The 25,759-nt window shown below is 39.2% G+C and overlaps 1 pseudogene; it reads right to left on the reverse strand.

Moving 5' to 3' along the window:
• Positions 1–16,774: 16,774 nt before the first annotated feature.
• LOC128514901 (lysoplasmalogenase-like protein TMEM86A) lies at positions 16,775–23,043 on the reverse strand (annotated as a pseudogene).
• Between the last annotated feature and the right edge of the window lie 2,716 nt (positions 23,044–25,759).

Raw genomic sequence — 25,759 nt, forward strand, 5'->3', positions numbered from 1 at the left:
TAATAGCAGGCACCACCACCGCTTTGAACATAATAAAATCCCTGACAGCAGTTTAAAATATAGTGCTGATGCTGAAAGCATTCAAACTAAATTTGTGATTCTGAGCAATAGTTTTTCCTCCCACACTAACCAGTCTCCTAAATTCAAAGTGCTTTATTGCTGTATTCTGAATCGATATACAATACAGTAAGTCTTATTAGTGATATCTTGTTATTACAGATAAATAAAATCAGCATTTGTCAACAAATGCTATAGTTTTCATGGTGTTGCTTTTCCCACAATAATAGTAACCTGTGTTACAGATCATTAACTGCAAAATATTGTTTTGGATGTGACCTTACTGCACGCATGCAGTGAGCAGGACAGCATGATCTGTTAATCATGTAACAGTTCCATCAGGAGTGTTAGAGGAAAAAACCCACATGATCAGCATTAATAAACAAGTAACAAGGGTTTAAGGTGACCACTTATATAATGGGTGAGCTTACAGTACGTTTAAACACCTGGAGGGAAATGTAGTGAATATTCCCTCTGACCTAAAGCAGGCCTGAATCATTTAGACAGCTGTGGACATGTTTGAAGGTGTCGTGTACTGTGTGTACGGTGTGAATCTGATGGGACATTTTCATGTGATGTATATTTAAAACAATACTATATAATGGTCATAAGAGGGCAGCATCTTCTCTGTGTGAAGATGAGCAGCAGGAGGATGTGATGTTTTGACCAATTTATATGGATGCAAATTAGCATCATAATTATTTGAACTATAGCAGCCTTTAAAACACATTTTGAGATTTTATTACTGTTGAATAATTAATTTCAAAATTGAATTACTACAGAACTTCTTAAACTGAAAATTTTTTTTTGTTCTCAATGGGGTTCAGATCAGGTGAACAAGGAGGCCATGTCATTAGTTTTTCTTCTTTTATACCCTTTCTTGCCAGCCACGCTGTGGAGTACTTGGACGCGTGTGATGGAGCATTGTCCTGCATGAAAATCATGTTTTTCTTGAAGGATGCAGACTTCTTCCTGTACCACTGCTTGAAGAAGGTGTCTTCCAGAAACTGGCAGTACGACTGGGAGTTGAGCTTGACTCCATCCTCAACCCGAAAAGGCCCCACAAGCTCATCTTTGATGATACCAGCCCAAACCAGTACTCCACCTCCACCTTGCTGGCGTCTGAGTCGGACTGAACCCTCTGCCCTTTACCAATCCAGCCACGGGCCCATCTATCTGGCCCATTAAGACTTACTCTCATTTCATCAGTCCATAAAACCTTAGAAAAATCAGTCTTGAGATATTTCTTGGCCCAGTCTTGACGTTTCAGCTTGTGTGTCTTGTTCAGTGGTGGTCGTCTTTCAGCCCTCCTTACCTCGGCCATGTCTCTGCGTATTGCACACCTTGTGCTTTTGGGCACTCCAGTGATGTTGCAGCTCTGAAATATGGCGAAACTGGTGGCAAGTGGCATCTTGGCAGCTGCACGCTTGACTTTTCTCAGTTTATGGGCAGTTATTTTGCGCCTTGGTTTTTCCACACGCTTCTTGCGACCCTGTTGACTATTTTGAATGAAACGCTTGATGGTTCGATGATCACGCTTCAGAAGCTTTGCAATTTTAAGAGTGCTGCTTCCCTCTGCAAGATATCTCACTATTTTTGACTTTTCTGAGCCTGTCAAGTCCTTCTTTTGACCCATTTTGCCAAAGGAAAGGAAGTTGCCTAATAATTATGCACACCTGATATAGGGTGTTGATGTCATTAGACCACACCCCTTCTCATTACAGAGATGCACATCACCTAATATGCTTAATTGGTAGTAGGCTTTTGAGCCTATACAGCTTGGAGTAAGACAACATGCATAAAGAGGATGATGTGGACAAAATACTCATTTGCCTAATAATTCTGCACTCCCTGTATCGCGCTACCCCTGTGAGTCCATGGACTTACTATTGCTAAACGTTCCAATGCTACTGTTGCTCTGCTACAGCAACAAGGTCCCAAGTTAATGATCCAGAATCACCTTCTGCACCGTGTCACCAAAGGTTTTTGTGGGAGAGACAAGAAACAGTTTGTCTTACCCCAAAAGTACTGTGATCCTTGCATAGAGAGAGCAACTGAACTTCTGAGAGACTGCTTCTATTGGCTTGAAATGTCCAAATTTATTGAGCAGTACATCAAGAATTTCTAATGTCCATAGCGCTTAAGACAACAACCAAGAATGTGGCACCTTTAAATTACTGTACATGACCAAGAGGGGCCTTTTGACTTGGTCATTGACTTTTTATCAATCAAGCCAGACTCTAAAGGTATTAGCAATGTCCTTATTATAACTATTTCACCATGACCATTTCACATGCTATGCCCAAGTGTTCCCAGTTAAGGATCAAAAAGGATCTTGACTGTGGCCAAAATACTGTGTGATAAGTTATTGTTCACTACGGCTTACCATCTCCTATTCATTCAAGAAAGAGATTTTGAGAGGGGTCTCATAAAAGATCAGCTGAGGATGTTAGAAATTCGAAAATCTAGAACATCTCCATACCATCCCCAAGGAGACTTACAGCCTAAAAGATTCAACAGAACACTTCTTTTAATGCTTGGTATGCTGGACCAGCAGAGAAACGCAGACGGAGTCAACCCATCACCTGATTAGTACATGCTTACATCTATACTAAGAACAAAGCAATCAAGTGCTCACCATATTATCTTCTGTTTGGAAGAGAGGCTCATCTGCCAGTGGATGTGTGTTTCAGGACATCACCTAATGGAAAGGGAGCTGTTAGCCATCAACAATATGTGCCAACAATAAAAGCAGAGTTGCAGAGAGCGTATCAGTTAGCAACTGAAACGGCCCAAAAAAGTCAGCAAAGAAACAAACATTCATATGACAAGCATGTGAAACACGACACTTTGGCTGTAGGAGAGTGTGTGGTGATAAAAAATCTGGCATTGACTGGAAAGCACAAGCTTGCTGACAAATGGAATTATGTTCCTTACCTGGTGGTGGAAAAGTTACCAAATTTACTTGTGTGCCAGAAACCAGAATCTGGTACAGGAGGTGTGAGTTGTCAGTCTTCACCATGAACTGCCCATTTGAGCGCAAGAAACTTCAGTTGATGAACCTGAAGCACTTAACTTCATACTTGTATAAGCATCTCTTACCTGTTAGGGATGATGTGAGGTTGTCTGATTCAGGAGAATGCTAGGATGTGTCTGCATTGCCAGAAACCTGGACATAAGTGGAGAGAATACAGAGGAGGGGATTAAGAAAAGGGAATGTGGCCATGGCAGAAAGTGAATGGGGGAATAACAAGAGGATGACCTGTGGTATTACCACCAGAACAGGATAGAAAGACAGCCCGGGCCAGAGAGTGATACACCAGATGAATCTTCTTTGGTGGAGGACACAGTCAGATTGAGCTATAAAATGTTTGTGCTGGCCCACTTACCGACCTTTAATCCTAGTTCATAGAGGAATGGTCATTAATGTTGAGGTCTGGAAAGAATCAGAGAAGAAACCTTGTAGCACAGTGTGGTGTCATCCTATCGCATGGTGTACTCAGTGTGCTTAAGTAAGTGCTCCCATGGAGCCCAGAGTTACAATTAAAGTGTAAATAAAGTCATGAGATGTTTAGAAGGGACAGATGTAACCAACTAGAATATTATTCTACAGCATAGTGGGTTATATCGCTTCCAATATTGTTTTGTTTCTTTTAATCTCTCATGCAGAGTAAATGGAATCTAACACTTTTAAATTATTAAAATGTGTATAAAGTGTGTGTTTACACAAGTTGTTAAGTTAATTGTTATTTACATATAACAATGCAAGTTTTTCCGCCGTTACATCATTCGCTTCAACTTATCATCAAAATAATTTCCAAAAGGACACTGGGATTAAAATTAGCATAAGTAAAATCAACCCGATGGAGACCTGATAGCGCTCCAAATCACCAGGAGATCTGCGGTTCCTCTGGCTCCGTTGGAATGCGACCAAATTGGCTGCTGGAGACAGCACAGCGGGAGGGCTGGCAGAGGCCTACCACAGTGTTTTGCAAACACATCACATTTTCAGAAGGAATCCAGGTACATTTTTTTATTTTTGTTTACACTCAGGAGAGTGAAAGGCCAGTTTTTAGTTTCCACGATCGCAACAAACTGGAGCCCTGATCCAGGCCTGCAAGAGGGTAGCTGTGTGTGTGAGTTAGCTGTGTGTTTGAGGGCCCACAAGTGTCTCATTTGAGTTTGTATTGTGTTATTTAGTATATTAAGTAAAAGTTTGCTGAGTATTCAGAGTAATACACCAAAAGAGAGTTATTTTGTACATTTGAATTCAAGTGCGCTAGTTTGATCAACTGATTCAAAGTGATCAGTTTGTGGATTCAAGTGTCAGTTTACTCAATTAATTTAAAGTGTATTTGATAGAAAGCTTAATTGGGTAATTTTGTAAATTGTCTCTAAACCGTTAGACCTGTCAAACTCAAAGCCCACGGGATTTTGTGAATACTTGACACTTCGAAATTTAATATTTTAAACTACGTATTCAAACTTCCCTTTTAAATAAAATCTTTACATTTTGTTACTTATCAAAGTGTTTAATTTATTCAGATTATTCTTAACTAATTAATTTTGTGTTTGTTTTAAATCCCTAAAAACTTAGACATGTAAGTATTTCATTCAGTGACAACAGAGAGGCCTGCTATACACTATCTATTAGGCATTAGTTTATTGAACCTAGTGCTGCTCCTTAAGCTCTTAAAAAGGAAGAAAAGGGGCACTACAATTGCTTCAATCAGGGACATTTTTTTCCCTCTAAATACTTTTATTTTTTTAACTGCAGCTACAGAGACAATCTTACTCTATTGGCCGCAGTCATATACCTATTTCTCTTTTATTCGTGAAAAATGCTTCATTTGCTGAATCACTTCCTTATTCTCGTTAAAAGAATTAGCATGAAAACATTAAAAGAAGTGAAAGCTTCTTTTCATGTAAAAAGAAGTTTTAGGAAGAAGAGGAAGCATCACTAAGCCTTTACAGCCTTCGCATGAGAGCAGCCCTTTAATGGTCTCTGGGCTTAAAATTGTGCTTAAAATTAGAGAACAATTTAAAGACTTTGCATTATCAATTTGGGCTATCCCAAAAATGTGACAGTAGTAATCTTGCTGTTAAAGGGCAAACTTGCCCCAGTGGAAAAAAAAAAAAAAAACACTTTAGTTTATAACAAATATATTGAAATTCTCGATAGTATATTGCAAATAAAAAAAAGTTGTACCATCAGTTAATATATGAAAAGTAGACTAACATCATGCTCTTAACAAATTTTGGAATTATACTTTAAATATACTTCAAAATAATTGTATTATAGTACACTTTTCAGAAATATATTGTAGCGTTTTTTTCACCGCTAGGAAGGAACTTGGAGAGACGAGTGAGCTTCCTTGCTGCCCAATGCAAATGGCTGGGAGTACTTTATTAAGTTCGCAGTTGTACAAAAGCATGGACAACAAAACCACATCCAATTTAGCCTTAGTGTGGTGGAGCGCAGAGGCAAAAAAAGGTTTATTAGAATTAGAATTCCGATTACGCCACCCTGGATAAAGGCCAGGGACCCCAATTAAGTAAATTTCGTCTAAAGACACACAGGTCAGCTCACGAGATAAAGCAGGAGACAAGGATATCCAAAAGTACTGTAATAAATTTTATTACACATACTATTTAAAACAACTTAATTATAACAAATAAACAAAAGGAAAGGAAAGGACTCATGAGCAACCTGAAAATCCAGAGCCTCAAGTTCAGGAACCGAGGCCGGGCGGCGGGACCTAAGGGCGCATTTGGCCTACACAGCACAGCAACTTGCAATCACACAAGTGACTCACCACACACACATGTGCTCGTATTCCAACCACTCAAAAAGGAAAAACTAGAATTCCACCGCTGCCATAAGAACCCGGCTCCTGTACAAAAAGAATCTGATGAAAGTACTAGACAAATACAGTCACACAAATAATGAACAAAGGTTGCCCACCCTTACAGCTGGCCCAGGATTACAATACATTAATCTAAACAAAAAAAATATATATATATATTCACATACAAAGACCTACAAGAAAATCTCCTTGGCCAAAGGCCAATAAGGTTTCCCCATGGTCTTATTCGAAATGCGTTTTCTCTACACACACACCCAACATATAACAATCCGATACTTACTCACATTCATTCACAAAAACAAAAAGGGAAAAATGCGCATACGCGCACACACACACACACACACACACACACACACACACACACACACACACAGTGACTTACAACCTGAAGGCTGTAAATTCCGGCACAGAAAGTAATAATTAAGCTCCAAGGCATGGTCTGGAAGCACACAAGACAAGAGAAACGCACCCAAAAGAAGAACACAGAAACCAAATACTTTGAACAATGTAAATAACACAAACTTGAAAAAATAAATAAATAAATAAGAAATTGCAACCGCCGCTACTACCAAGCGACACTGCTAACAACGTTAGCAAACAAATTGTAACAAACAAACAAAACATAAAACAGAATAAAACCGCCTAAAACAAAACAGCAGCGCCCGCCGATAATGCACTTTGCGTTGCAGCACCTCAGGAATCTAGCACACGTCACGCCACCCCAATCTGTTGCATAAAAATGACAATTAAAACCGGCAAAGCATGCTGCATAAACATAAGCAACTTAATTACATACCACGCAATATAGTACCAAGTCTCACCAGAAGGGCATTTAAGCCAGGTTCCGGGAAGCTGAAAGCTCAATCAGTTCTACAGGAAGACTGCCAGTTTGTTGGGAGGAACAATCACTTCCACAACAGGTGAATGCCCGTATCTGGTGACTTAAATCAGGCTTGCTGAACTGTGTAAACACCACAGACAAAACACCGCTATAATATACAAAACCCACCGAAAACATACACCGCAACTAACACCCTTACCTGCAACACAATCACCTCCGACTTCCCGGTTCTGTTCTGGGTGTGACGACACACAATGAAAGCTAGGGGGCGGGACCTGTAAGCCCAAGCCACCTTACCCCCAGCTTGAATAGTATTGGACCAACCCCCAATAGGACAATCAATTAGGAACACAGCCAACCAGAGACAGGTAGGAAGAATTTTACTCATCCTGCCACATTAGCATAAACCAGAGCACATTTAATAAAACACACACCTTACACACACACAAAACATGGCCGAAGCCACCAACAGAAACACCTTTCCCCAACAGGGTGAACACACAGCAACCCCTTTTGCAAGGCATGATGGTTGCCAGCCGAAACCCCGCCCACGCCACACTGCCCCCACCCGAGCTGTGACCGTCCCCGGTCACCATGACGAACACCACGAGTCCTATTGCGGGGGAGGGAGGGGCGCAACCATCTCTCTGAGGCGGACCGGCCTCCACAACGTTCGATGTTTCGCTGGCGTGGGGCTGATAGGGAGCAAGACGTCTTGGTGGAGCACGACCACTCGCGCCCGCCCCGCCAACCGCACCTGGTAGACAACATCGGAGAGCTGGGCAAATACCGTACAGGGGCCCACCCAGTGAGACATAAGCTTAGGCGAGAGCCCCCTTTTCCTTCCGGGGGAATACACCCAAACCTGCTCTCCAGTAGCAAAGTCCCGGTGCACACGGCGCTGCTTAACACCAGCGTCCGCCAAGTGTTTATGCGGCAATTCGTGAAAACGGAACAATTTGTCTTTCAAATAACAAAAATAATCCAACCCAGGCTTCGTGAGTAAGTCCAATTGGGGAGGTGGTCTGAACACAAGGTCCACGGGAGTGCGCAACTCGCGGCCAAACATTAAAGCAGCCGGCGTCAACTGTGAGGACTCCTGCATTGCTGTGCGATATGCCCAGAGCACGAGAGGCAAATGTTCGTCCCAATCCTTCTGCCGATCGCTGGTAAGCATGGCAAGTTGTGTGGTGAGCGTCCGATTGAACCATTTCACGAGGCCGTCACCGTCAGGTGCAGGTCTTTTTCACCCCGAGGCGCTCGCACACCGCCGCAAACACCTCCGCCTCAAAGTTGCACCCCTGATCGCTGTGTAACTGCTCCGGGGGGCCGAATCGGCTGAACACCTCATCCACTCAAGCACTCGAGCCGTGGTGGAAGCGCTTTGGTCAGGAACAGCAAAAGCCTCCGGCCATTTGGTGAAATAATCCATGGCCACCAGCACATACCGGTTACCGCGATCGGAAATGGGAAAACGGCCCGAAAATGTCCACGTCCATATGCTCCATAGGTGCCCCCACCCGAAAGTTCTGTAGGGGTGCTCGCAAGCGCTGCACGCCGGCTTAGACGGCTGATTACCGACGGGGGGTCCAGAGGATTTTGCAGAGTGTCCGATGTCGCAACCACCCACGTGCTCTTCAACCCGTTCGCAGTACCGGCAGCGCGCTTTGCTGCACGGCCGGCGGGATAAAGCATCGGCATTAGCATGCAGTTTTCCCGCTCGGTGCTGAACGGTGAAATTGTAGTCCTGTAACCGCTCGAGCTAGCGTGCTAACTGCTCCTTGGAGTCTTTAAAACTAAGCAGCCAACCCAGCGAAGCGTGATCGGTCCGCAGGAAGAAGTGTTGCCCGTATAATTATGCCAGGAAATGCTTAAGAGCCGCGACGACCGCTAGCAGATTGCGCCGCGTGACGCAGTAATTCTTCTCAGGTCCAGACAACGCGCGGCTGAAGTAGGCGATAACACGCTCTTTATTCTCCGAAACCTGAGACAATACAGCCCCCAGCCCTACATCCGCGTCCGTGTCGAGGATGAACATGGCGACATGACCAAGTCTTCACGCAACTGAGCGAAAGCACACGCATGCACACTGTCCCAACGAAATGACTGGTCGAAATCTTTCACGAACCGGCGGTAATAAGAGGCTAACCCGAGGAAGGTGCGTAGCTGCAACACATTTAGCGGTTCGGGCCAAGTCTTTACTGCAGCGATTTTGGCTGGATCGGTAGCAATCACTTGGGCACTAATTAAGCAGCAGTTTCGCCCGCCGGATAGCCAGAAACACCTCGCGTAGGTTAGATAGCGCGCCTTCAAACTCCGTCCCGTGCACCAACAAATCATCGAGGTAAACCACACAACGGTTGCGAGGAATATCTGCCAGCACTTTCTCCATTAACCGTTCAAAGGTAGCTGGAGCGTTACATAGGCCGAAAGGCATGCGCCGGAATTGCCATAGCCCTTGCCCGATCGAAAACGCGGTACACTTTTAAATACACTTTAAGTAAAAGGTTGGTCTAATTTCCAAAGTATACTAATATGCTCAAAATAATCATTGTACAAATGTACAGAAAGTATACATTAAAATAAATTTTTTAATATAGTGGTCTCCGTATATTATCAGTTAAATTGAAATGTACTTATTCATATGTACTTATATTTACTGCACTCTCAACTTGTTTTCGTGCGCTGAAAATCACTTTTGCCCGTTCAAGATCATTTATATTTGCACTCTCTTACTCTTCTATGCGCTCACTGTCATAAAGCTACACTTGCACAAACTGCAGCAGCCTTATAACCCTGCAACTATTCCAGCCAACTGGATTAGGACTGTCTGTTCTCTGATTGGCTCCCAAGTGCTCCGCTTCTAGTTTGAATTAACGGCTGGAAGCTGCATCATTGCGTGCGGTAGTTCGTATAGTTATTATTTTATTTTCATCGGCATAAGATAAATTTAATGGTTTTTGTTAGGTAATTTGTAATTAAGTACATACTTTAATCTATAGAATGTATTGTCTTATGTGTTGCTAAATCGTATGTACTTTGCTTGTGGTATAATGCTCTGTAGTGTTTTTAGTCTCGGTGTAACAGCTAGAATCAACACACCAGGTTTGTACTAATACTGTACCTGTGTATTCTAATACTAATGTCTGTCTGTGTTCAGACAACAGTTTAAACTTGAGTTTGTGTTTGTGAACACGTTTTGTTGAACACAAAAAAACTATAGTAGTGCTTTTTTGTAACCTCTGTTGAACTCATGAATAAAATATCCCACATAATTACTGATGTAATGTGTTTCAAAAACATGTTATAGTGTAGAAAATGCATTTAGCATTTGTATGAGGCGCCGGGTAGGGCTTAAATCAAACATCACTCATGCACACACACATGAAACACTTGAAAACACATATATGAAACAGTCACACATACATATATACTGTATACTTCTAACTGCTCAAACGACTACATAGGAAATGCGTGCACACACACCTAAGAGATGCGTGCACACACACCTATGAAATGCGCGCACATACATACAAAAACTTTCCGTGCACACACGACTGCACAGAGTAGCAAACTGTATGCGTGTAGGGAACTAGTGAACAACGGAACTTCACTTTAGCGGAAGGGGAATGAAAAATTATCAGTCATTACATATCGCTAAAGCGTGAAAAAATTTAACTTGAAAAATTATTTATATATTTATTATAATCATTATAGAGGACGACATCATATAAATAGGACACAGTAATTTACATTTTAATTTAGAAACCCTTAGTATTATATACTTTAGGCTTGTAATCTGTAAAAAAAAAAATAATAAAATAAATACATCTCTGTACATCTTGTAAAGTAATCGAATCATTTTCGATAAGTTATAAACGTTTCAATACGTTATATATTTTATAATGGTATTAGTCTGTAGATGCAAGGCGACAGTGCTAACAACTACACCACCGTGCCGCCTAGTACAAAATTAGTTGTTCCAAAATAGCAAACTTTAGGTATATTAATCCTTAGTCTGCTGCAAGCATACTTAAATATGCTTGAATTTAATATACTTTATATAATATATATTTTATTATTATAAAATATATAATATATATTTTTACCCTGATGTACTTTTATGTGTACAGATAGGATGACCTGATGATTGAGAGGTGTCAGGCTGTAAAGGTTGTGAAGCTCACATCACATCGGTATCCGGACCGTATCAATGTCCACCTGAGGTGAAATATAAATGGAGCTGACTATGACCAATGTAAATTCCAGAGAAAGATACAAAGAACAAGAGTTAATCAGTAGCTTGATTCGGTCAGTAGTTCCAGGTTGGGTGTGCAGGAGCGTGTGAGAGGTATGCTGCTCAGCTGTTGTTTACCATTATACACATGCCGCTTCCTCTTGATTCCAAAGTTCTGTCCATGTGGAGAACCAAAAAGAACTTGGCGGGCTGGATGACATGGTCTGACACTGCTGGGTTCAGCCACGTTTTAGTGAAGCAGAAGAGATTGCAGTCCCGAATGTCTCTCTGGAACTTAACCCTGGCCCTGAGGACATCAATCTTGTTTTCCAGTGACTGGATGTTTGCGAACAGGATGCTAGGTAGAGGTGTGCATGAGCATTCAGCCTGTTCCTGACACCGGCTCCTTTCCCCCTGGGCCGCCACTTCAGGTTGTGTTTTGTCCTTTAAGAAATTTAACTTGTAAATAGTTTCTTTTAATATTTTTTGGTACATTTTTCCCAAGTGGAAATGTAAAGTTTATAATTACTTTTCCTTTATCTACCTCATTTTGTAAACATATTATTCATTTTATGTGATGACATCACTTTCTGTTTAATCGCAGTTCTGGGTGACATAGTCATAGTGTGCTCAACAATCCATTGCATCCACTAAAAAGCATCATAGAGGCAATGCCGTAAGTTCATTTCTTTGGCATGAAACATGTTAAAGAGTCTATATTAGTAATTATTTTGTTAAATACACGATGTTTGATAAGTTGCTAAAACAGTTGTTTACCATTGTGTACAAGCTTTCAGTGATGCTAATAGCCATTGTAATTGCTATTTAAAGGAGAACAGTAGTTTATGTTAAAAACATGCATAGTAAAACAATGTACTGTAAGACACGGACAATGAATGTTGCTGTATTGTTTTATTACAGTTTTCACTGTAAATGTTAATGAGGAAGAGTGACAGTAAATGATCAATCTTACCACGACTCTGTCTTCATTGGCTACAGTTTAACTTGGTGTTCAGTCAGAGTTCAACACTCTGCACGAGAACATTATAGGTTGTGTCCTTTGTTCTCCCTCAGAATCTCACTCAGCCAGATCCAGGTCTAAAATTGTTACTTTTTGTGAACAATAAAAAATGAAAGTATCTGTGAACAATAAAAAATGAGAGTAAAAATGAGAGTATCATACCTAGTGTAATCAATGGTTAAGAAATTACAGGCTTAAAGTTATAGAAAGTTAACTTAAAAAACTAAAACAAAAAAAGAAAGGTCGGTGCAGTCATGGCATCAGCTGCCTTCACGAGCACCATCTTGAAATCTCATCACACCATGGTCTTATACTACTGAACAAAATTAAACAAACTAATCTATGAAGAAGAATACTATAATCAAGGGTGTTAAAAGCTGCACTAAGGTCAAGCAACACAAGCAAATAGGCGCAACCCTGATCAGAGACCAGTAGGTCATTTACTACTTTAACCAGCGCTGCCACTGTTTTGTGATAACATCTAAATTCTGATAGATACATTTTATGTAAGCTATTCCAATGTGGATATAAGCATAGCTGCTGCGCTACTACCTTTTCCAAGATCTAAAAGAAGAAGGAAAGGTTTGAAATCGGCCTGTAGGGGTCAAGGTCAGTTTTTTTTATATATATATATATTTGGTTTAATAGCGGCTAATTTAAAAGGTTTTGGTACATATCCACTGCTGAGTGAAAAGTAAAAATATTTTTAACAAGAGTTATTAAGTGTATAGGTATAGGATCTACTACACAATTTCATGATTTTTCAAAACAGTTGATTGAAATGAGTTCAGTCTCCTGAAGAGGATGAAACATTTTCCAATTGCTGATCTTATATTTGAAAAGGTTCATGAAGTCCTCACTATTGCATGTTATTGATGTGGAGGTTTGTGGTGGTCTTATTACTGGCTAATTTTGCAACAGTATTAAATAAGAATCTAGACTTATTATTTTTGTTATTTTCTGTAAGAGTAGAGATATGTTGATCTAGCTACACTAAGAGCTTTTTTTTTTTTATAGTTAAGACGCTCTCCTTCCATGCTATTTGAAATAATAACAATTTAGTTTGATGCCTTTTACGTTCTAATTTCAGAGGGGTCTGTTTTACAGTGCCTGTGTGATCATTATACCAGGGAGCTTTTTTCTCCATAATTACTTTTCTTTTAACTGGAGCTACACCGAAAATCCCACTCTTTTGTGGGAAATCAAATACCTACTTCTCTTTTGTGGTGAAAGAATTCTTCATTTGCTGTGTGACATCCTTATTCTCTTTAAAAAAAATTGCCCACATGAAAAGAAGTGAAAGCATTGGTAAGAAGAGGGAGCATCACTAAGCGTTTTTACGACCTACACATGAGAGCAACCCTTTACCCGTATCAGGGCTTACAATTGTGCTTAAAAGAAGAGTTTAAACAATCTAAGACTTTACATTATGAATTTGGGCTATCCAAAAAATAGTATAATAGTTATCTTGGAGTTCAAAGACAAACACACACACGCACACAACAAGATATAGACACACACATTTCTCTTACATTACTGAGAAATTTGATATTCACCCTGATGGCCTTTTCTGTGTACAGATAAGATGACACGCTGATGGAGAGGTGTCAGGCTGTGAAGGTTACTCGGATAAAAACATGCTCAACTTTCTCTGTGTAAACTATAGACTCTACATGTTAACATTTGAGGTGTGTCTGTCATGAAACATATAGCACAATCTCTACTTTATAATGGACCATGATTGTTATTATTCTTATTACATTATTATTATTACATTATTATTATTACATTTTTATTATTACATCATTATTATTATTATTATTATTATTATTATTATTATTCTGTATGTACTTTACAATTAATGTATGTTTCCTATTAATTGTACTTAAAAACAATCTTTTAATTAAAATAAAATTCATGTTGACATTTATAATCATGATCCATTCGAGTGATGATTTATAATCATGATCCGTTCGATCTGTTTATCTTTATTTTCATCCAACTCTGCAGTCCAACTGGTGATTACCATTGTATTTATTCCCATTTAATAAAGTGGTGGTACCTTCTGTCAACATTCATGCATGCATTCACACACTACGGATAATTTGGGTAGCCTAATCTGCATGACTTTGGACTGTGGGAGGAATCTGGATGAACCAGAGAAAGCAATTTAAAGTATATTAGCCCCATATATTAGTTTTTATATTAGGATCATGGCAGCCAGAAAGTACAGCATAGTAATAAATAATAATTAATTAAATCAGACTTTATGTAAAAACAAATAAAATATACAAAGACGTTTAGGTTCAGAATCTTGTCCCCAGTAGATTTCTAAAATGTACCATAAATAATATTGCTAAGACATATCTTTTCCTTTCTAAAACACAGTAGCTTGAAGTAGCTTCCCGTTTATGGATGCTTTAGGATCTCTGAGGGCTATTAAAAGATGTACATGGAAACCTTGTATTACATGTAACGTGGTTTGAGAGTGTTCCGCAGGATGAGCAAAGATTTTAAATAAATTTTGACTTGAAAAACAAGCATTGTCTTGGTTTCTGAGTACCGAGTATCATGTATTACGCATGCACTTCTTGTTTTGACGCCGAGCGTCACTTGATCACAACAGAGCCAATGGTTTTTCTCTTTCTTGCGCTGTGGAATTGTGGGTAATTGTCTTCCCTGCTGGAGTCTTAGTGCTCGTCTCTTACTGGTATAATCAACAACCGTGCACGTGTGTACTGTTTACTATGTCACTGTGACCACGTGTGTGTGTAAAACATATTTTATTTTGTGCTTGTAAGCGTGTGTGTACAGCGCGTGTGTATTGTTTATTATAACGTGTGAACAGCGACCCATTTTTTCTCTCCCTCTCTGTATCTGCCTGTTACGCGAGAGTAATTAGCGTTGTTCCTTGCTTTTTCCGATAAAACAGTCTCTCCATTAATGTGTGTGTGTGTGTGTGTACGCACATTACACACACACACACACACACACACACACACACACACAGCGTCTGCGCACATAAACAGAAACACCTTATATGTTTGGATTTATTTTTACTTTTTTTAAAGGTAAAGTGCAGGTTAATTTGTTTTATTTTTACTTTATATTTTGTTTTACTTATTTTTTGTATTTATTTATTTTTGAGCTGTAGAATGAATAATTTGAGTTTTCATTATTTCTTATGAGAAAATGTAATTTGGTTTACGAGTTTTTTGGAATACGAGCCCACTTCCTAAACGAATTAAGCTCGTAATCCAGGGTTCCAGTGTAATTAATGATTATATGTAATAACCATATCATAGAAAGCGGTGGGGAGAAAAAGCAAATAAACAAAGCCTGTGAGTCAAGTTTTCTTTCTTGACTAAAAGCTATATATCCTCGCTTAAAAAGCCCCTCACAAAGGATTGGGTTTCGATGCAGCACAGTCTTTGACTGCATCTGTTCTTTGTTACAGGACAGCCTCCAAACAAAGGCTAGGTTCTATGAGGATGGGCTGTTTGTCTGCACCTGTGAACCTTACTTCTTAGGGGACAAACAAGCAGGGAAGTGTTTATTACGAGAGGCAGGAAACATAGATCGGTTGAATTTAAACAGTAAGCCTCACAATAAAATTATTTTGAATTGTTCACACATGAGAACATGTACTACAGTGTCATATACTAACTAATTTAATCTGACATCATCTAAGATTGTATTTGTCTTTGTTTTGAAGAATGCTTTATTACAGGGCCATTAAAAAATCTGACCATTATCACAATCTTAGAATAAAAAAAAGAAACTCTTTTATTTAGATTTCAGTTGGAAAACATGGCAACACATGATAGCTGCAAAGTGTCTTTTTAATGACAATGCAACGACTGGCATGCTTTCCATTGACTAAGCAAATGTTTTGCTGATCACATGACTGTCTACAGGGAAGGTGAAGCACGTGAAACTGCACTCAGCTCTGCAGTAAAGTACCTGGCATGTCGCAATGATGCAGCAGTAAATATGTGGTTTAGAATTGCACTGTTTAATGCACATACAGAAGTACAAATATCATCAATACTTTTTCATAAAAGCAATATCATTTTCAAAATATATTACAAAGGATTAACCACAACAATGAAATAACATATCTAAGAGACCTGTGTAAGAGACTGCAGGGGTGAGTGCTAGTGCTTAGGAAGGTGGAGAGCATATGTGCAAGTGATTTTAGATTAGATTAGATAGAGATTAGATTAATCAGCCAAAACTGTAGCAGGCTTTGGTATTTTTTTACACTACCATGTAAATAAGGCCTTGTTCACATTACAAGCCGCATCATTCAGTTTAGGTAATTTTTTTGGTCAGATTGGATTTGCATGTCATAGCGGTTCACATTCATAATTACAACTGACTTTTATCTGACTCTAATGTGGATGCATCTGTTTTCTGAAACTCACACATCGACATCTTTGCCCTCGTCAACTAGATTGAACACATTATATTTGTGCAACCACTCAACCACACTTGATTTCAAACAATGAATGCGATTTGGGCAAAAATAGGCCTGGGATTTTGCTCTGGAAGATGGCAAGCAGTTTGTTGGCTATAAAATCCCTGTGCTGCCAGTGCTGACGCACATCAGTGCCCTACGCATTCGCAAAGGCAAGAGGGAGGATAAATTCTGATCTGACAGTTCATATTCAGGGTATTGGATATATATCTGAAAGTGACTCAGTTTTAATCTAAAAAAATATTGTTTTTTTTTTGACATCCGTAAAAAATCTAATCTGTGTCACACTTAGGTATAAAACCGAATTTAATTTAGCTGGGTAATGTAAACCTAGACTAACAGTAATCATGGCGGCTACATAACAGACACAACTTCCATTTTTTAGACCAGCTGAGACTTTAGGAGAAACACAAAGTAGCCAATGTTGCAGTTTTTAAGCAATTTTATCCCCTCCTATACAGACAACTTAGAGAATACAATACCTTAATCAGATAAAGTCTTTCCTTTTTAATTTCATGTTGTGCCTGACTAATATTCTAATACTGGGCTCTAATATTAAAGCAAGGAAAACAGACTCTAGATCAGGATTCAACCATAAATCCAGCATTCAGTCCTTACATACTCCAGACCCCATAAACTCTCAAATAGTGGTCAAACCCTAACAGACACAAGACAGATAGAATTATGCTGGGGAGGGATGTTTAAGATGAATGGTTTAGAGGGGGGGTGGACCAAACCAGTAAAGCCGTTGCCATCTGCAGGTTTTAAGGCCGTCACACTTTTTTCTGGGTCAGCATCCTGGCACTCCACGGCTGAAAGAGCAATCAGCATCTGTGCTGCATAGTACGTAGCCATGATGATGGCACGTGAGTGTGGCACAGGAAAGCAATATTTGTTCACGGCAAGGGTGAAGTCTGACACCATGAATAGAACAGCTCCTAAGCAAGCCGACAGCTGGGACCATTTCCACAGGTCGTGGGCCAGCTGCACACCAGCGATGGCCCTCCAGGTCATAAAGCCTATCAGAAAGATGTACCCAGCCACCAGGAAAATGGAAATGCCAGAAAGATGAGGGTAGAGGAGGGCATAACAAAGGCCTGAGATAGTGCCCATGACCAGACCTGCTGGTAGGTTCAGTGGTTTCATCCCAAAAGCAGATGTAAACAAGATGTGTGTGATGGCAAACATCAGCAGCCCTGTTACAAACAATGGTTGAAGGTGTCATGGGTTTAATAAAACAACATAAATAAATATTATATATTCAAATATGATGCATGTGATAATTGATGAAACTAGAAAGAACGTCAATAATCAATTTAATTCTAACAGCTACATGTATGCCAAGTACTATGTCTGATTACATTATACTAAAGAGATCAAATGAAAAGTTTAATTCACCAGGAAAGAAGTAACCTTGCTCCTCCCAGACCAGAAAGGCGTCACCGAGAGCTGAGAATATGAGTCCTGCAAGGATCTTTCTAGCATTTGAGTGGGCTCTTAAAAAGCTGATGCCATGGGAAAGCAGAAAGCCCCAGAGACAAAAAAATGGGCAAACATTTAATAAAGGCACTGAACCAAGATGGGTTGGAGGTGGGCAGCCACAGGACAAAATAGACACAGGTGGCTATGAAGAAGGGCACCAGTTTTATAATTTCACTTTTCACCTGCAAAAAACAACAGAACATTTTAAGGAAATACACAAAATATATAATGCAGTTGGATTTAGTAGACAGTTCTACCATTTCTATATGTATAACAATAAAAATTAAGAAAAATAAAGTTCAATTTAGTGAGTTCAATAAAAAGTATTTCACGAGTGCTTGAACCAATCACCTGGTGCAAATCAGACCCATAAAAAAATAAAATGTTTTTCCAATTCGCTTTGGCATGGAACTAATGACGTTGTCTATCAAATGAAAAAAAGAAAAAAAAACTGCAGCCTGCACCCAAATACCAATAAACTGAGGGGGCAACCCCTGGGGCCAAATCCTACTGCAAGCTTATTGCCTGCAGAATTCATTATTATTAACAAAATGAAATGCTTATGCCATTGTTACAGACAGGGAATAGGTACGAGAAATTTGTGTTTTGTTGTTTTTGCTTTCTTTGTATGGCTAAGGTAGATAATTACCGGAGAGTGTTCAATATGATGATGACTGATACAGGATAAATGATACACTTCTGTTGCCTTTACTGGTTAATATACACATCCATAATTATCAGCAGAAAAAACATCACATAATATCCATACATATTAGGGCTGCACGGTACATCATTTCAGCATCAACATTGAAATGTGCGCATGGGCAATAACACATAGGAGGATTAACCCTTAAAACTCAAGCAGTGCAGGTCCAGGCAGCAACACAGCATGATTTAAAAAAAGCAATGCTTAACTGAAGTCCTGCTGGTGTGTAGAGGCTTCAGACATAACAAGGAGATTTCATACATCTTACAGTGCATTTGTGTTTTTCAGATATGTCAGAAACAACCAAAACCAACCAAAAACACACGTGATCTTTTGTGATTATTTTGATCAAACATTTTTGAATTAGGTCATGTTTGTATAGTTTGCTGAAATTCAGTTTATCATACTGCCTATGTTGTGCTAAAAAAAGGATAAAATGATATGACCTACATGTGTGTGTGTGTGTGTGTAAATATATGCCAACACTATAAAACTATATGTACATAGCCTCCCCATAACTTGATCACTTCTAGATGCCAGACTGCACTTCTCCTTCAAAAAGTAGCTCCTTTTTTTTAGGGTAAAGCAACATTCATTGTTATTATTATTACATATTAGATCCGTGGTTTGCGTGAATGGATAGTGAATAATGTTAGTCAAATAGTGTATAAACAACCCAAAATAAGGCAAAAAGTAAAAAGTAATTTTTCTAGGTTTTTATTATACTTTTTCTTATATTTATTTTCTATGAAGATACACAAACACACCCTATTTATTGTAAAAATATGATTTATTTATTTTTAAGGAATTCAAGATGTCTGATGAACATTCCTGTATTTCTACATATCGCAGTATATATTGCAGAAATAAACAATATCACAATGTCAATTTTTTTAATAATATTGTGGCGTGGCCGGGCGGCGGCTGACGACCAGCATGCCTTGCGGGGGTTTCTATGTGTTCACCCTGTTGGGGAAGGGTGTTTGGGGTAGTGGCTTCGGCCCTGTTTGTGTGTGGAGGTGTGTGTGACCTGTTGAATGTGCTCCGGTTTATGCGAAGGCCAAATCGGACGTGGTTTTTGTGCTGCTCATGCTATTCAAGTGCTGTGTCAAATAAAGTACTCCCAGCCATTGCATTGGGCAGCAATTAAGCTCACTCGTCTCTCCAACATTCTTTTTGATGGTGAAATGCTACAATATTGTGCATTTCTAATACACATAAACTTTGGTAATGATATAGTAGAAAGTTTCTGAAGCTTTAAAATTTTATGTAAATGTTCTAGCTAGGCTAAAGTTTTTAGTTCTATCTTTGCTGCTCATCTGTTACTTCTTTTAAATTCTAATGTTTGGATCATATCAGAATGTTTTAAAATCTGTATATTAACAGTATGTGTGTGAACATGCACACAAAGATGTTATAACATGCGTCATCCACAGGAACCCGCACAACACTGTTCTGAACAGGCAGATTCCCAGGCAGCTACGCTACAGAGTTCTGAATAGGCGGACCCTTGGCCACCCTCGTACACAATTTCTATCAACCTTATCTACTTCTGGGCCACATGCTGACTGATGGCATTCCATTCTTGCATTAAAATTTGTGGGGTTATTTTTGGTCCACCCGCCTCTTGACGGTTGACCAGAAGTTTTCAATGTGATTAAGGTCTGGGGAATTTCTTGGCCATGGATCCAGAATTTTAAAGTTTTGATCCCTGAGCCACTCAGTTGTCAAGTTTGCCCTATGGAAAGGTGCTTTATCATGCAGGAAAAAGCATTGCTCGTGTCCCTAAGTGAAGCAGTGGTAAAGTGCTTGCCCTATCATCCGGCGGTCGCTGGTTTGATTCCGGGGTGATGCTCTAGACTCTTCCAGCAAAGGGCCTAGTGAGAGCGGATTGGCCAAACTCACTCAGCGGGGTGGGATGAGGGAATCACTCCCATAACCTCATCTGCAAACGTGGCAAAAAGCTTGTTTCTATTTACCATCCCACTGTCATCCACTGCCTATAAAAGGGCTGAGGACTCAGACATCTCTGGATCTTATACAGACAGCCCAACAGACCCCGACCTACACTCTCCACTGTTTTTGTAGCGCGGGAAGAAGCCTGAGATCTATTATTGAGGATTAACCACCAATCTGCAGCCCCGCCCCTTTGCACACTTGCGAAAGGTGAGGCCACCTACCTAGTAAGCCCCAGAGTGAGCAAGAAGCAATGGACAATTTAGGCACATGCCACATCGCGCAGTGCGGCTAATAATCACACTGCACAACAAAAGATTAATGTTGGATGAGTGAATTAGGCAGGAATTTTTGTTGCCGTGCATATGTGCATACATATAAATATATATTACAGACATTTTACATTCTTCAAATGTTGCATCTGATCATTGCAGGGTCAAGAGAGCAATGATAAATAGTGCATCTGGATTTGCGCATTTTAAATATGTTTCAGAATTTGGCTGCTTGGCTCTTTAGAATTTTAGAGGAAATAAACTGAAATTATGTTGTTTCACTATATGATATAAGGTGTTTAAAATAAGACTTTTACTAGCTGTAATGTCATACAAAGTGGATGTATAAAAGCATGGTCTTCAAGATTTCCAATGTAACAGTTATATTCCAATGTATATGTCTTTGACAAAAGTTGTGTAAGTTGTCAGCTGTGTAAGTAGCTTCTGGTGCTGTGGGAAGTTAAACTTCGTAGTAAAGCTAAAGCACAGCTTTTGTCTTAAACACACTGTTTATGTGGAAACATTTATATATACAGTGGAACTTCGGATTGCGAGTAACGCTTTTAGCAAGTTTTCCACAAGACGAGCAAAGATTTTTAATAAATTTTGACTTGGAAAACAAATAAGTCTTGGCTTACGAATACCTAGTATCATGAAGCACGCATACGTTTTTTGTTTTGACTTTAAGCGTCACATGATCACAACTGAGCCAATGTCTTTTCTCTTCTCTCTCTCTTGCGCTGTGGAATTGCTGGGTCTTGGTGCGCGTCTCTTACTGGTATAATCAAAATCTGTGCATGCGTGTACTGTTTACTATAACACTGTGACCATGTGTGTGCGCGTAAAACATCTTTTATTTTGTGGTTGTATGCATATGTGTACAGCGCATGTGTACTGTTTATTATAACACACATGTGCGCGTGGTTAAAGCAAAATAAAGTCTCGTTAGAGGTTAGAGGTTAAGGATCTATTTTCTCCCTCTCTGTATCAGCCTGCACTTTGTCTACGCGCGCATCATTGGACACCATGCCCCTTCTCTCTCTCTCTCTCTCTCACACACACACACACACACACACACCCCTCCTCCCCTCACCTTCGCACATCTCTCTCTCTCTAATGGAAACACTGCTCTGTTACGATTTTTTTTAAAGGTAAAGTGCAGGTTAATTTGTTTTACTTTTACTTTGATTTCGTTGGTATGCACTCACGCGAATGATATTAGCTATGTTCCTTGCTGATTTTTCTGATAAAACAGTATTTCCGTTAATATGTGTGTGTGAGTGTGTATGTGTGTGTGTGTGCATGTGTAAAAAAACTCAAATAAGGGAGGAAGAAGGGTTACTGTGTAAGACTAGGTCTGATTCCTCCTCTCCTCTTACTTTAGCTTTACACACACACACACACACAGACACACACACATACACACACAGCGCCTGCACACACAAACGGAAACACTTATCTCTTGGGATTTATTTATTTGTATCTTGCAATCTTGCAATTTATTGCCCTAGCCACATCAGCAGTCCTCATGCCTCCCTGCAGCATGCCTAATGCACGTTCACGCAGATGAGCAGGGACCCTGGGCATCTTTCTTTGGGTGTTTTTCACAGTCGGTAGACAATTCTCTTTAGTGTCCTGCGTTTTTAGAACTGTGACCTTAAATGCCTACTTTCTGTAAGCTGTTAAGGTCTTAACGACCATTCCACAGGTGCATGTTAATTAATTGATTATGGTTAATTGAACATGCATGGAAAACATTGTTTAAACCCTTTACAATGAAGATCTGTAAAGTTATTTGGATTTTTACAACATTATTGTTGAAATACACAGTCCTAAAAAAGGGACGTTTCTTTTTTTGCTGAGTATATATACACACACATGCAGCTATCCACCTTAACCAGTGGGAAACGTGAGGATTAACATGTGTATTTTATATCTAGTTCGTTCAGGAAATAATATTTAGTTCTATAATTTTAATATATAAATAATATGCATGCACTTACCACACTAACACTTGAAAGCATGTTTATATTAGGATTCTATCCGTGATCTAACTTCTACACGTGATCCGTGATGATGCTCAGACTGAAACAAACCTGAAGTGAAGTGAAACCTGACGACAAGTGTATTTGTTCTCCTTTGTAAAGAAAAATGTTTGTCTCTTCTGTTTGGCACAGTTCAGCATTGAGGGGAGGAGAGAAATCAGCTGTAGCTGTAGTGGGTAGGGATGAAGAGGTAAGCGCGGATTGGTCAAAGGACGATGGGTAAACATCTGCCCAATGAAAATGTGAGCATATCAGTGACTGTTGCCGCCCACGCATGGGAGGGATCTCTCTGACTTATTTACCACCTCTTTCCCCACGCTTTATGTCATAAAGAAGGCTTAAAAACCTGACTAAATAGCACTAGAATTAATCCTATAATTGTATTTATATTTTCACATTATACTATAAACAATGCCATGTGCTTTTCTATGCTGCCTGGTAAGGTTTCATCTGTCCTTGAAGGCTGTAAATTACGTATATTTTTATAAGACCTGTATTAGACTGATCTAATGCACTGTTTTTGTCCAGTGTTGCCAACTCGTCAGTAAGGAAAGTAGCTATTGGCTGTCGTAGAAGTCGCTAGAAGTCACTAGATGGCGTCATCACGTAATTTGCATAATGCATGCTGCACAGTGTGAAAAAGCAGCTTTACATGCTTCTCCAATGTGATCACATGCCAGCATAGAACAGTGTTCAGTGATAACTAAATAAATAAATAAATGCCATGGTGGCTTCAGCTTTTTTTGAAGAGGTTTTTTTTTATTTTTTTTACCATAAATGGCAGTTTGTTTTGTGTGAAACTATTGTAAGGCTTTGCCTTTTGTGTATGTTTTTGAGTTGACATGTGTTTTTTTATATCGCAAAAAAAAAATCAGTCTTGCAATACAGGCAGTATGCCCGTGTATTATCTCCAATAAAGGCTTCAACCATCCGTTGAATTCAGGATTTGATTCCCACTCCTTTCTGAATTTCTGAGAGTATAGTTTTGACTGTGACATGATGAACTAGCAAGCTATATGTTTATGCTAAAGTCACAGAGAAGCACACACACAGTGGATGAGGTAAGTAATGAGGCTGTTTGAGTCAAATGCAGCGATTTATATTTTTATTTTAGACAAAGAACATTTTTTAATATGCATCGGAACAGGATATTTTAAATTTGCATCCCGCTTACAAGCCACGGCGGGATCACTTGACGGCGGATTCGCGCATGGGCAATTCATTTGCAGTCGGGACTCAGCTGGGGGCGGGACTCCTGCGAGAGGACAGGCCTGTCTGTGAGTGCTTTGGGACAGGGGGGGAGGGGGAATGGGGGGGGGGGGGGGGGCGGTTGGGGAAGGGTCAGTACAGACACATCAGAGTCTCCAAAAGTCTCCAGTAACACAAGAAAAAGTCGCCAGATTTGTCGCTAGTCGCTTTTTAAAAAAATTGTCGCTAGAGGGATTTGAAAAGTCGCTAAATATAGCGACAAAGTCGCCAAGTTGGCAACACTGTTTTTGTCAGCAATTACGAAAATCCTAACAATTATATTCTAATATAATTAATATAATATAATATATATTCTAATATAATAATATCTATATCTAATAAATATATTTTAAAAAATAGAGTTAAATTTTTTCACACTCCAGTGATATGTAATGACTTATAGGAAATTATTCATTCCCTTTTTCGCTAAACTGAAGATGCATGCACTGAAAGTATGTGTGTGTGTGTGTGTGTGTGTGTGTGCGGGAAGTATGTATTGTGTGTGCGGAAAGTATGTATGTGTGTGTGCGGAAAATATGAATGTATGTTCGTGAAAAGTATGTATGTGTGTGTGTGGAAAGTATGTATGTGCGCTCATTTCATATGTAGTTGTTTGAGCAGTTAGTAGTATATATATATATATATATATGTATGTGTGAGTATTTCATATATGTGTATGCAAGTGTTTCATATGTGTGTGCATGAGTGAAGTTTGATTTAAGCCCTATACGGCGCCTCATAGTATCAAGCCCTATTCGGACGGGACTAGTTTTCCAAACGACGTTTGAGTAAGAATTTTTTTCAGACGATGTCTGTCATTTCATGTATGCATTCGGACGGGACTAACATCTCCATGTTTATTACAGAGGTAGGAGTGTCTGTATTTTACATGGGCGTTGCACAAGACCACATGTCTAATACACAAAAATGACCATTTGCATTTTTTTTTTTTACTCTGGAGTGGACAGAGAAGCTATTACAAATAAATATATTTTTAGATCTTCTTCTGTTACAGCCTGCTGGAGCTAAATCTGTCAGAAACGCTGCTTACTGGAGCTTTATAGCGATGGAGTCACTAAGGGACCGTATGACCAAGACCCAACAGTTTGTTTACAAAAGAATACACAAGATTACAGAGAAATACCTCACAGGACATTAAACATATTACACTGTTAGGCCACAGTATGGATTATTTGTTTATTTGTTTGTTTAATTAATTAATAATTATTTCAATGTACATTTAAACTAAATGATACATACATAAATGATTACACAGACAATTCTTGTGGCAATAAAACAGATAATTTGTTAAATAAGAGTTGGGGTGTTTTTTATTATTAAAATAATAATAATAATAATAATAATAATAATAATAATAATAATAATTGTAAAGATATGTATGAAAATGCACTTCGGTACAGTCTATTATGAGTTGCAAAAAATGACAATTGAGGTAACAAAATTAAATAACTTTTATGCTATAGAAATTTAGCATTTAGAAAACGTAAAACCAACTGTACTATAATGATGTACTCTATCCTTGCTAA

This window comes from Clarias gariepinus, chromosome 2 (assembly GCF_024256425.1).
Source record: "Clarias gariepinus isolate MV-2021 ecotype Netherlands chromosome 2, CGAR_prim_01v2, whole genome shotgun sequence".
Classification (NCBI taxonomy): Eukaryota; Metazoa; Chordata; class Actinopteri; order Siluriformes; family Clariidae; genus Clarias; species Clarias gariepinus.